The sequence below is a fragment of the Corvus kubaryi genome, unplaced genomic scaffold (assembly GCF_017639235.1).
Source record: "Corvus kubaryi isolate FWS band 111438036 unplaced genomic scaffold, C.kubaryi_AGA036_p1.0 37256, whole genome shotgun sequence".
Classification (NCBI taxonomy): domain Eukaryota; kingdom Metazoa; phylum Chordata; class Aves; order Passeriformes; family Corvidae; genus Corvus; species Corvus kubaryi.
The window spans coordinates 2,853,317-2,866,356 of record NW_024581076.1 but is presented as its reverse complement, the minus strand read 5'-3'; the positions used below and the strand labels follow the sequence as shown (position 1 = coordinate 2,866,356).

At 36.6% G+C, this 13,040-nt stretch overlaps 1 protein-coding gene across 2 annotated transcripts in view; it reads right to left on the bottom strand.

Annotated features, from left to right (window-relative positions):
• Nucleotides 1–13,040, bottom strand: part of ARHGAP42 (Rho GTPase activating protein 42) — a 148,493-nt gene that overhangs the window by 51,830 nt on the left and 83,623 nt on the right. The window lies entirely within an intron of this gene.

Here is a 13,040-nt window from a genome sequence, read left to right as displayed (position 1 = left end):
CATTTAAAAGTTATCCTGCCTTTTTCCCTTCCCACTTCTCTTTGTTTTTCCCATCATGTGCAGCCAATCCTCACATTTCTACCAAAAAACTATTTTAATACATAATTCAAGAAAGAGCTACTACTTTGAGTAAATTAAGAAACATCTTATTTTCTGCAATCAGATTCAGAACTCATACTTCAAAACTTTTAAATCTGCTATTCTGAAATTTAAATCTGAAATTTAAGAAAAAGATAGATTTCTAAAAAGCTTTTCCATCTTTCAAGAAGTGCCAAATTTCAAGAAATAGGAGAACTGATTGAAGTTGATATCCTATCAGAGTATTATTAGTGATAAAAATATAACTTTTAATTACAAAATTATATATCCCCTAAATAAGAGCAACTTTCTGCCGGTGATTTTTATAATTTTATTAAAGTCCTAATGATTAACAAGTTGAATATTTTGAGGAAAAAAAAAGCTTCAAGACAAACAGTCCTATTTAAACACGTGCAAAAGCTATTAATGACAGAAGAACTAATTACTGGACATCACACAGTAACATCAGGTCATTTTAAGAACTGCAGTGATTCTCTTCCTGACTCCTCTCTCCCTAGAAATTTTTATAAACAAAACAAATAACTAGCTTGTGTTTCAGCACCACCCTGTTCTCCTTAGTCATATCATGGGAAAGTCAGGTCAGTCAGAAAAATAAGAAATAGGAGGAAGATTTTAATGGCATGAATTAGCACTTATCAAACAGCTGTAACAAGCCACTTACTGATCAGCTTCAGTGACTAAAGCTCACAATGGTAATTATACTAGATTGTAAAACACATCATACACTTTCTATCCAGCAAACAGTTCAAACATATTTACTATGAAAAATATGCACAATTTAATGTTCTCATTACCTCCTTTAGTATGAAAAATATGCACAATTTAATGTTCTCACTACTTCACAACAGAGATACCTTCAAAAGACACCATAAGGAAAAGAAGGCACTTGACCCAACAAAATACTAAATAACAATACAGAATAATTACCAATGCCTTCTATATTTAATTACAGATAAGCAGATATAAGGAGAAAAAAGTAAAAAAGGAAAAATGAAAGATTTTATTTTGTTTAGCAAGTGAAAAGAAGCTATAAGGATTATCTTCCAAAATCTTTCCCAAATGCATTCTTATAAGAGAGAAGGCTGAAGGCCAGAGTTGTGACAATGACTAATAAGTCAAGAAACCAACTTTTGTGGGACTGAAACCATAGGTCAGTTCCACAGCCACAGTTTTATTGGAGAATATTCAAGTGCCAGGTCTTCATGATGAAGCAAGAGAAACCTGTGTATGAAGCTGTGTATCTCAAGAGCACCTTTGGTCACAAACAGGAATCCAGTTGATCACACACAACACACATGTACCTTTTGAATAAAAGGTGCAGTTAGTTACATACTGTCCTATCTTCTGAGACAATGAAGTTATGTGCTGGACTAGAAATATGAACCAGATTATTTTAAAATCCAAGTGACAAAGGTGTCCAAGTCACCATCTTGAGGAAATACTCAAGTTAAGGGCAAACTTGATGCAATGAAAAACGTCAAAAGAATTACCTTTTAGGGTTTTTTTCCCCCATGAAAAGTGAGAAAGGAGTCTTCCTGATCACCATATTTAAGCCTCTGGTCACAAGCTACTGGAGTTCGGTGGTGGATACGCTGTCCACTAGACCACCTACATCAGAAGGTAACTTGACACAGCTTTTGACAATGAGGCCCGGGTTCTGATAGCACACACTACACATTTGGACTTGAAGTTGTGCTTGCCTTTGCTGTCTCAGAGGCCAGACCAAAGGAATGAGCCAAGGAGCCATGGGCAAAGCTCCTGCAGGATTACCTATTTCAGACTGGGATCACGCAGCCCAGCCAGTTCTTCCATCCTTCCTTCCCTGATAGATTTATGATATGAACAGTAGGTACTCATCTTGCCTTGTGATCTATTTGTCTCAGAACCAAGCTGATCAATAGCTAATGAATGACCCAAAGTCTGGTCAGCCGCTTGAGCTCATGTTGACATTAACATAACTTTTACTAACAAGCTAAAAAAGAGTCTGAAGTCTAAGCTGCTTGGTGAGAATCAAAGAAAAAGGTGTGACAATGGGACTTTGCCATCTGAAATACCTCCACACAGCACATCAAATATATATCAATGCCAAGAGGGGACTATTGGTACATCTAATGTGGCTCCCAATGAGCCGAATCAAATTACTTTTATTTTCTGCCTTGATCTATAAAAAAACCTGTGAATTACACATCACATCCTCTCTTTAGATGTAAAAAGAAAAACACAAAAAGTAAATGATTACATCTAAACAGATAAACCCCCCCGACTGCCAAGAACAAGAAAAAAACAAGTTCAAATAAAGTAATTGTGGTTTTATGGCATATTGTATCTCATGTGAAGCTTCATAAAGATCTCCACGGCACCATCCATAAGGAAACATGGAATTTGAAGGCTCTCTTGGTCTTCTACAGGCCTCCTCCAAGACTGCACCTCTGCATTGTCACAGATCTGCTCAGCCACTGCCTTCACAGTTTTTATACAAGTTAAGTTAAAGAGAAAACTACAAATTGGAGTTTCCTCATCACCAGGACAACCTCTAGCCCAAGTGCAGTGTTTTCAGAGACAGTACATCTGATCAACCTCTTCCTTCTTTTCCAGATTTAGAAGACCTTCTTCCTTCAAAGGTAGAAGTTGACAAAGTAAAAAGACTAACAGAAGTAAACTGCAAATAAAGATGTCTTAGCAATTTGGACTGCATTAGTGTCTTTACCCAGTGATACTCCTAGGAATAAGTTTGCAGCAGGACAGTGTTTCTGGCATTGCTGTGATTACTCAGACATGTTTCTGGGAAAAGTATAAAAAATACTGGCCCCAACAGGTGAGTGAGTTTTGTTTGCTTAGAAGGTCCTTCGCTGTGCCAGTAAAACCCACATATTTGGATGTATTGAAGCCTCTGAAATCTGTTTACTTAATAAAAATTAACAAAAAAAAAATACACTCAGAAGCAGGTGATTCATGTTCTGGATGAGAAGAAACACTTCAGTTTATGCCAAAATAACTCTTGTCTCACACACACAGTCGGTGACTCACAGCACACAGGCGCATCCTAACTGGAGTCACAGACAGCTTATTCCAGCTTTATCCTGTTCTTCTGCAGCCCTCAAAACACATACAGCCACTGCCCAAATGAATAACCTGAATCCCAGCCCCAGCAATCTGGGCCCATAAGACTGAGAATTCTACTCTTCCACATGCTAGGAGGTTTTCAAATAAAGTTTCCATGCAAAACTATCTCCTCAAAAGTTTAGGAGACAGATGATTGCTTTTGCCTAGGTTCCACGTTGGATCAAACCCCAAGGAGAAGAGACGTGCTTGGGTAAGAAAGCTCGTGCTGCACTGTTACCAGAACAGATCGCACCAGCCATGACACAAAGCTTAAGGCATGTGGCCATTAGGAAGATGCTAATTCCTGACCTCCATACTGTCTCTTATCCCCTTCAGACTCCAGCTTCCTTTCATCCTTGCACATCTTTCCTGAAAGTAAACCTCATCCTTTCTCTTTGCCCTGGAAAAGTAGCAACCATTTCTTTCAAAATATCAGGTAGAACATAGGAAAAAAAAACCATCCCAAATCCATGTGAGATAATTATTTGGGTGCAATAAAAAAAAAAAAATCTAAACACAGAAAAAGAGAAATTACATAATATTAATCCTTGGTGTGTTTTACACTGATGTGTAAGTCATCAACACCTTTTGTCTAGACCAAGTCCTGCAGACTCTAAACACTGCAAATGTCTCTGTTTAGTTGTTTAACCATTCTCAGTGCATCAAGCCTTAAATCAGTTCAAAAATATTTACAGTTCTAAATGCTTCAAATTTCTAGGAACCCCATTAAGAAAGCCCTTAACCACACACCCAGCTTCCAGAATTTAATGGAGCCTTACTAACTTCCAGTACCCTCTTGAGAGACTTAAGTCATGTAATACCGGATCCAGGTTTAATTCCTGGTTTTACTCTCTCTGCTCAGATTTCCTGTATATTTTTATTTCAACACTGATTGGACAACCTCCAAAAAAATTATTCTTTCAAAAATAAATTTTGCTTGAGATACTACTAATTATAGGCATGCCAGTTAGAAGTTTAACTCAAAAGATGTTCTTGTATCCCTCTCGTTTTACAAATATTTATGGCTGTGAAAAGACCAGACATCAACTATTAAGAAGGTTATTAAAAATTTGACCCAATTGAGTTAGACAGTTTTTGTCCTGTTCAGAAAGATTTTGATTCCATGCTGTAACTAATCATATACACGCTACAAATCACTGGCACTATTTCTACAAATTTTACCCATTAGCTGTCTGTATTTTTAGATATAAAGCAGAAATAGTTGTTTTATTTTGAAGTTGACTTTCCTTTTCCAGAGGGAACATCAAGAAATCTGGCATTTTTATAATGGTCTGCCACTGCTTTGTGTGCAGTATTTAATGTCAAAATTGTTACATGTATCTTCAAAATTATTACATAAATGATTGCTCTTTATTTTTCCAAAAAGAGTCTCTGCCATCCTTCTCATTCATTTCCCTTTTTTTAGTTGCAATAATTTTTGGTGTTATATTTATCTATTAGCAGAGCATAGCTACATCTTGTATTTGTCCATAAAGAATCTTTTTAACTCTTTGTCCCAAAGTTCATATTTTACACTTTAACATGCTAATCCTTAAAAAAACCCCAGCAACGCGTTATCCTTGTGAAACCATAAAATAAACATGTTCTGCAAGAAATTATTTAAAATTATCAAGAAAGGAAATTAAACCAGAAATCATTGCAAAGAAACTATTTGGAGAAAATAGGTCAATACCTTGAAAAGATGAGAATACAAAGAATTAGAAAGCAAGTGAACATTGTGAAACATGGCCGTGATGATTTCTTTCTTCCCCTCACAGAGAATTAGTACATATTTTTCTCACCAGCTCAAGCTGAGGTGAAGAAACTGTAGAAACTGGCACAGAAACACAACAGTAAGACTTGAATATAGATCAAGTCAGACACATTTGTCGGTTGAAGAACCTGAAGGCAACAGTGAACTCTGCAGAGATAAATAAACCCGCATCCCTTTTCTTTCTCTTTGACAACTGCAAAAACGTCAATTTTTGCAGCAACAGACTGGAGATGGTTCATTGCTAAAATGTTAGACTTCAAATATATTTTTTCGAAGCCATCTTTTTCATTACCTCCCAAACAAAAATATTTCTACAAAATTAGTGGGATTTTGTCTGGAGTTGTAAGTTTGGGTACCACCTCTTACTAAGTAGCAGGACATACAAAAGTAGAACTGTAGACTAGAAAACAAACCAAACTTAAGTCTTGGAAAGACTGATTTGAGGTAAGATCCTATGGACTTCTTGGAAAATGTGGAATCTCAGAGTCTCACAACTTCTCCTTTGAGGAGAAAAAACATAAATTCACCTTCCATTTCATGTTGCCTGAGGTTTTGTTGAGCATTCTCATGGAAGTAGTTGGTGAGTTGCTGGCTTTTGGTTGGTTTTAGTAAAATTGAAATTATCATTGGCATCTGAGACCACAGGCTGCATTTTAATAGATGTCTGAATGGGAAGAATTTCTCTTTGGTAGAAATTTTGATTTGTTATGTGAACACTAAGGGTTCAAGATCCGGCTGAAAGAAGTCACAAGCTTTTTTTTTTCCAGAAGAAAAAGTGCAAAGGTTATATAAAAGTCCTTCCCTCCTCCTCTTCCTCCAAAACAGAATTTAATGTATTGTTAGGCTATAGGGTTTCCCCAAATCCATAAGAAAGTTAGAAGGTTAAAGGACATGGCTCATGTATCGTTAGCAAATAATATGAAGTGAAGCAAAGTTGTACCATAGTTCATAAAGAAATTCTTGTTGATCGACATAAAATAGGGTTAATATAGTCATAAATTATGTCTTATGTTCCTCATAACTGCTAGTGAAAACACTTCCAAATTGAAGCTGAATGCATCATGTAGAAAATTAAATGTCCAAATGACTATAAATCTTAAAACCAATTCTTTACTAAAAAAGAACAACCATATGCAAACCATGATGATCCAGAAAACAATATAGTGTAAGACACAAATAATTATAATAAAAAGAACATATTGCAACTACGGAGTATAACAAGGCAATAAACTTGGAATACAAGACTGTTTAGCAGCATTAAAGCTATGAAGACAGATATTAGAAACTGGCAGTTTAAAAAATAACCTCAATTAAAATCAGGTAAGGAATACATAAAACTGAAATATACTTGAAACAACCCAAAACTAATTAAACTGGAGTTCACATCTGTGTAAAATACTGAACAACCTTGCAAGAGATAATTTACTTTCAGGTTCATAAACTTGTAAAGAAAATTTTATTTTCCCTCTGTAATGCCTTTAGAGATCCAAGTATCAGGTACTTTCAGAAGCGTATCCTGGAAGAGGAGAATCCTACAGTCATTTCCTAATAATTTTCTATGTAATTCCATCAGATGTTTTCAAATTAAAAAGCAGATACTGTTAACTGAGAAAATGCGTTGTAGGATGTCATTAGTTTCTCTCCAAAAAATTCCCTCTTGAAATGGAAACAAAAACATTAGAAGTTCCCAGCACTGCTGTGCAAAGACGTGCAAACCTGCCATTACTGTCAGGTCACAAAGCAGGACATATTAAACTCCCTGTTATTCAGCTGCAGAGCTGTCTCGAGTTTATTTGGCATTTGTCGATTCCAGGAGTAGCTGCTCGATGTCTGGGAATCTGCTAAATTCCTGCCCAAACAGCAGGACTGGTAAGTCTACACACGTAATCTAGTTTTATTGCTTTACTAAATATGAAGTATTTTTGCTGGAATAGCTTACTTAGGGTATTATCAAGTTACTGCTTAAATAATATGGAGAAGCCCCCTAGAACAGCAGAAACTGACTTTTTAAACTTTTCTCTGCATCAGGTTCAGGATAGCTTTCTGAAGTTGAAAATATTTTATCATAACAGGAAGAGTTTTGTTCCTGTACAAAAACTTATGACTTTAAATGATTTCAAAAAGAAAGCCACGTTTTTTAGGAATTCATGAAGAGGCCATTTCATCTCCACAGTTAGCAACATCTTTGCTTTGTGCACTAAGGGCAAAGATAAAAAAAAAAGCTGCAAAGAACAAAATGTCATTCAAATAAAGCAATTCCGACAGCCCATTTTATAACTTCACATACTCACTGCTTTATTTTAAAAGCTGAAGATAAAAATATCTCTTTCTTAACTAGTAATTTCTTTTTTTAAACACTCTTTGGGAATCTCCCATCTATGCCAACCAATCAGCCAACATCACTGATCTCAGTGGGCCAACAGCACATTCAGCACAGCTCATGGTCCCAGGGCACCTCCAACGTCATTGCAACAGGACTGCACTGCTGACCTGAGGAAGAACTTGAGGCGTGTTATGAGAAATTTTTTAGATTAATACACGCAACTAGAAACTGTGCTGTTTACAGATATTTGGGGGAAAAAAAGGAAAAAGTCTGGGGTCAATGTCAGAAGTGATTTTGTTTTGTTTTGTAAGCATCTATTTTCAGAGTCCCTTTTACAACACTGATAAAAGAACACAACTATCACTTTGGGGTTAAAAGTTATGTCTCTCCAGTGGCGTTGTTAAACTCACTCAGCGTTCTCAGATTACTTCTTGGGGGTGGGGGTTTAATCTTCTCATCAAGACAAGAATCTGAGACCACCCCTTCTTGGCAAACTCCAAAGGAACAAATGGTTCTGTGGTAGCTACTATAACCTGACAGGTCCTGAAATAACAAAGCTGCTTTATTTGGTGGAAAGATGGATCTCTTGATACTCCCATATCTACCAAGACATATTAAAGTTTCAAGCAATGATGTCCATTTTTGTTACAGTAACAGAAGTGATACTTCCTGGACACTATCATCCACTTCACTTTGGAACAGAGCTATTTCAGAGTTTGCTTTACCAAAAGCAAAGTTGCTATATTGAAAGGAGATTCAAATTTGTATATTCACAGGCCCCTGCAGAGCCTGCTGCATAGATAGAACAGGATACTGGATGAAGGGAAACCTATGGCAATAGAGCTGATCAAGTGATTTTCTATTTAGAACAGAAAAAGGCAACTTCACCATAGGTGTTGAATAAAGACCCATAGACCCCACATCAACTGAGAAATGTCCAAACAACACCCAAACTGTAACTATAACCATAACTATTTTTATGCTGTTAACTACACCACAAAACAAAGGGAAGCAATGCAGAAAAAGATCCTTATTTTCCCCCAAACTGTAAAAGAAAACCCCAACATGTAACAGAATAAGATTACAGATGAATTCATACTCATGTATAAAGCCTCCTGACTTAAGCATTAAGTGCTCAATATAGCTGTGGCACTACACAACATCCAATTCTCAAGTAATCCATGAAGATTTAATCCCTGTAGGGCAAGAGAACGCAGCTGCCTTTGTCAAAACATAATGAATCTGGTTTGATAAAGGATGCTAAAACTCAGGATGGAGTCTTATTTTGAACAAGGGGAGAAAGAGCAGGGGACTAGGTGCCTTTGAATTGATGAATGAAGATTGACATCTTGTGCAGGGAGCAAAATACCAAACTCTCTGCTTCTTTAAGTCCTGTCCTGCTCTGTACCTGGGCAATTGGCCACTTCCTGTATTTCTCTTAAATCCTTCTTGGCAGTTTGAAAGTCTCATCAACAACCTTGAGACCTGTTTTTCAGGTGTGGAACATGATCCTGTCCATGCTGTGGCTAAGAGCAAGGCTAGAAAGAAAGTAACAGAAGAGTAGTGCTACTGCATTCTATTTGCCAAACCCTCCATGCTCTGAAACACTCAGAAGTTTAGTTCCCCGGTGACCTGGATATTAAGTTTTAAGATCAATGTCCTTGTTCATACTAGGTACACTGCATGCTCACTTAAGCATTTCCACCAATTAACACATTTATTCTAAGCCTTAATTCTTAAATGTTATGGCAGAATAGTAAATTATTTTCCAATTTACTACAGGGGACTAATTTATTTATCCTTAATTTATATCTGTTTTCTTTATGATGCAAATTAGAATTTTATTAAACTGCAGAAAAAACACAGCTTCAGAAACCAGTTTTAGTCAGCAAGCAGTTAATCACACTAACTTATAACAGAAAGATTGCAGTTAACAGAATTTATTTAAACTGATTATGCACGTAACATTAACTGCTTTCCTCACAAACACCTCTGGTTAACAGAATGACTGAACCAACAGTTTTTAATCACTGTGTCCACAATCTTTTAGTTATGAGATTTGAGTTTTCACTCTCATTTTTTAAAAGAATACACTAGAAGTGAAACAAGCTTTTTGGACTGTTGTCTTTTTTTTTTCTTTCTGTTAACTTCCTAAAAGTTTATCAACTTTCAATGAAACAGTAATTGAAGTGAAGCAAACTGCAATGAGAAAATAATTTTGTTGCATTTGCATAATGACAAGAGCTGTCCCAAGAAGACCAGTTGCTTCAAAAAAACTCTGGGTCCAGGTGCTCAGCCAGTGTTATCTCCCAGTTTAATAGTTTGGCTCTGCACAGGAGAAAGTAAGACCTCTTGAAAAGATGAAGTGTATGCATACTGGGCTCTTCACCACTGTTTTTGAAACTTCCCAAATATTTCACATACACAAGTGTAGAAGAAGCAATGGCTAATCATACTATGGTATTACAATTATTTTGTTTGTGGCAAAAAAAGGTCTTTCACTGCTTCATATTTCCATACATTTATTTGAATAAATAAGAGAAAATACATTTGATCTGTTTTAAAAATAATTTTATACTATATATTTTTATTGAATGTGAGTCCTGATTTCTCAGTTCTTGCATTTGTTAATACTAGTTAAAGTAAAATATCAGATTAGACAACATATATGGAATTATTTCTCAAATAAAAGTGTTCTAGGACCAAAACCTAGGGAAGAAATGTATTTTTAAGTGCAATTTACAACTTTCACAGTTCAGAAACTTTAACCAAAACTTGAAGATTTGTATACATAAAAGAAAAGCTAAAGAGAATTTGTACTTTTCTATCTACCAGTGATAGATGTCTACTAACCTATAATACCTAAAGAGATTGCCACTTATGTTATTTATCAGTACAGCAGATTTTTTGGTATGCAGCTGTCTCATGACCATTGAGTAGCCTCAATTCCTCATGCTCAGTTATTTCATCTCACACTTTATTCCCAATCCTCCAATCCTCCTCCTCTAGCTCAGCAACCTACAGCAATACCACCAGAATTTTTTTACCTGGTCATTACCAAAAATAAAACAACAGACTGATCTCAAATTGCCCCATGGGATCTTCTAACTGGTGACTTCTCTCTGATTAGTCTCTCCCATAAACAAAACTCACTGCCCTCTTTCCATGAGCCAGTTCCTCCTTCTCATACTAAGCCCTATCTAAACTACATTGTAAGACTCATGTAGAGTCCTGTAAAAGCCTAGCTGAAATAGAAATAGATTTGATCCCCTGCATTTCCTTGCCTACAGAATAAGTTATCAAAAAAGAGATCAGGTAACCGGTAGTAACCATTTTTGAGAAACGTCTGCATTTTAACTCAAAACATTTGGCCATCAATTATCCTGGCCTGCCCTCTTTGTGCTTCTTTCTCCTGTCCCCCTCCCTCCATATTTCAGACTGCCATTAAAATAACCAAATCTAGTGGATGCAAGTACCAAAGCTTGAGTGACAGACACTGCTTGTAATGAAACACCCCCTGCCGTACCTACTACAGCAAGGTCACTCATTTTTCTCAGTTAAAGGACAACAAGTGCTAAGATTTGATCAGATACCGAGGAAACTGGTTCACCAAATGGGCGTTCTGGTATTTTTAACCATCTCAGATACCTATCTAAAACTCTGCTTTGACAGCTTTCTGACAGACCTTAAAAAATGGGGGGTTTTGTTTGTTTCATGCTCCGCAATTTCCAGACAACTCAAATTAAACACAGAGAGAACGTGCCACCTTCTGCATGCCTACATGTGAAGATAGATGTGAGCAAAGATGCAGGAAGATTAATCCCAGCAGTGAATATGGATTTGCTTCCCAAGTAGAAAGGAATTCACAGCTTTGAATAAATGAATGAAATTAAATAATGATAAAAAATAATCCTCCTGGCCAAAATAAACTATTTTCTAAAACAAACAGATGGAATTGTAAAGAGGAAACAAAATTCTCCTTTTAAGTCTTAAAACCAGAATTGCTTCTGTTGTCTTTGATCTAAGTTGTATTAAAGGTCAATGAACAAATATTGGAACAAATATTGCTAAATACTGTACTCAATGGATAAAAAGAAAGAGGAAGGTTTGGCTTTATTGTCCATAACACATCACACAATGAGCTCACCAAAGTTACCAGCTGGGGCCTCGCAAACCACATTGACCAAATAAGGCAAAAGGCTTCGTGCCTGGAATCCTTTCCCAGTTACCTCACCCAGCTTCTGCTCGCCTTGCTACAATAATTGGAGAGGTCATTTTTTTAAACTCAGATGGAGTAAATCAACAGGCTGTCCAATGCAAAGCTGGGTTTGTGCAGTCTCTGGAGAGAACTTAGCTTTATTTAAACTGAGTGTGTACAGAAAAGGAATAACTGAAATATGTGCAATAAAAACAGAAGAGCGAGTAGTATAAATCAAGAAGAGCAAGTGATGCAGATTTGTATATTGCTGGTTAGATTACAAACACTAATGTTTTATGGGGAATGTTTCTCAAATTTGTTGGGTACCTTCAGGTTTTTGAAGTGCATGTGAAGAATTGGTCTTTAATGTTATTCTTGTGATGTTCCAAAAACACTTGAACTTTGCACTCTGAGTTTATACTGTCCTTGTACTTAAAATATAGCTTTGTAACATCAACAGGATATATTTTATCCTCCATATTTTCTTTGATTCCTGTGACCATATTTTTTGCCTAAACTCATTATAGTTTTGAAGAAAAAATGAAATAGTCTCATTCTCTATATTAAAAACATCTATAGGATATTCATCATGGTGGCAAAAATCTTGTGAAGTTACTTATTATTAAAATAAAATGGTGATTCTCATAATTTATAACATTTTCTCCTTTTTTCCCTTGGAGGGCGGGAGTGGTGTTTTGCTTGTATTTATCTGCAACTGAATTTTATCTGGTGCTTTATATAAGAAAGAAAAAAGCCCAGGAAGCACTTTTAAGTGTTCTCTCACATAATCTTCCCCCCAGCAAAATCTCACAGTAGTACCTAATATAATTTCCTGTTACGTATATTGGTAACACAGCTATCTAATAATATTTTTCTTCCACAAAATTTGGCTACACAGCTTAACAGGTTATGAAAATTTATAATTTCAAAGTTCGACTAGAAGACAGAATCCAACAACCAACAACTGCTTCCATCTCTAGCTACTGCTAACTTTGCCAATGCTAAAGGCATACCAGTCTCAGGCTTCTATACTTAGTCTCTTTAAATGTTTGTCCAAAAGATGTTATGATGCAAATTAATTGTAAAGTGATAGCTCTATAAATAATGACATCTATCAGCTATCCTGTGGAGTTTGCACCATCCACAGAATCACAAGATCACAGAATATCCTAAATTGGAAGAGACCCACAAAGATCTTCGAGTCAAACTCATGGCCCTGCACAGGACCATTTCCCAAGAGTCACATCATGTGCCTGAGAGTGTTGTCCAAACACTTGGACTCCATCAGGCTTGGTGCCCTGGGGAGCCTGGTCCAGCGTGCAACCACCCTCTGGTGAAACCTTTTTTAAATATCCAACCTAAACCTCCCCTAACTGAGCTTCAGACCATTCCTTTGGGTACTGTCACTGGTCATCACAGAGAAGAGATCAGTGTCTGCCCCTCTGCTTCCCCTCATGAGGAAGCCGAAGACTGTGATGAAGTCTCCCCTCAGTCTCCTCCAGGCTGAACAAGCCAGTGGTCTCCTCATACTGCTTCCCCTCCAG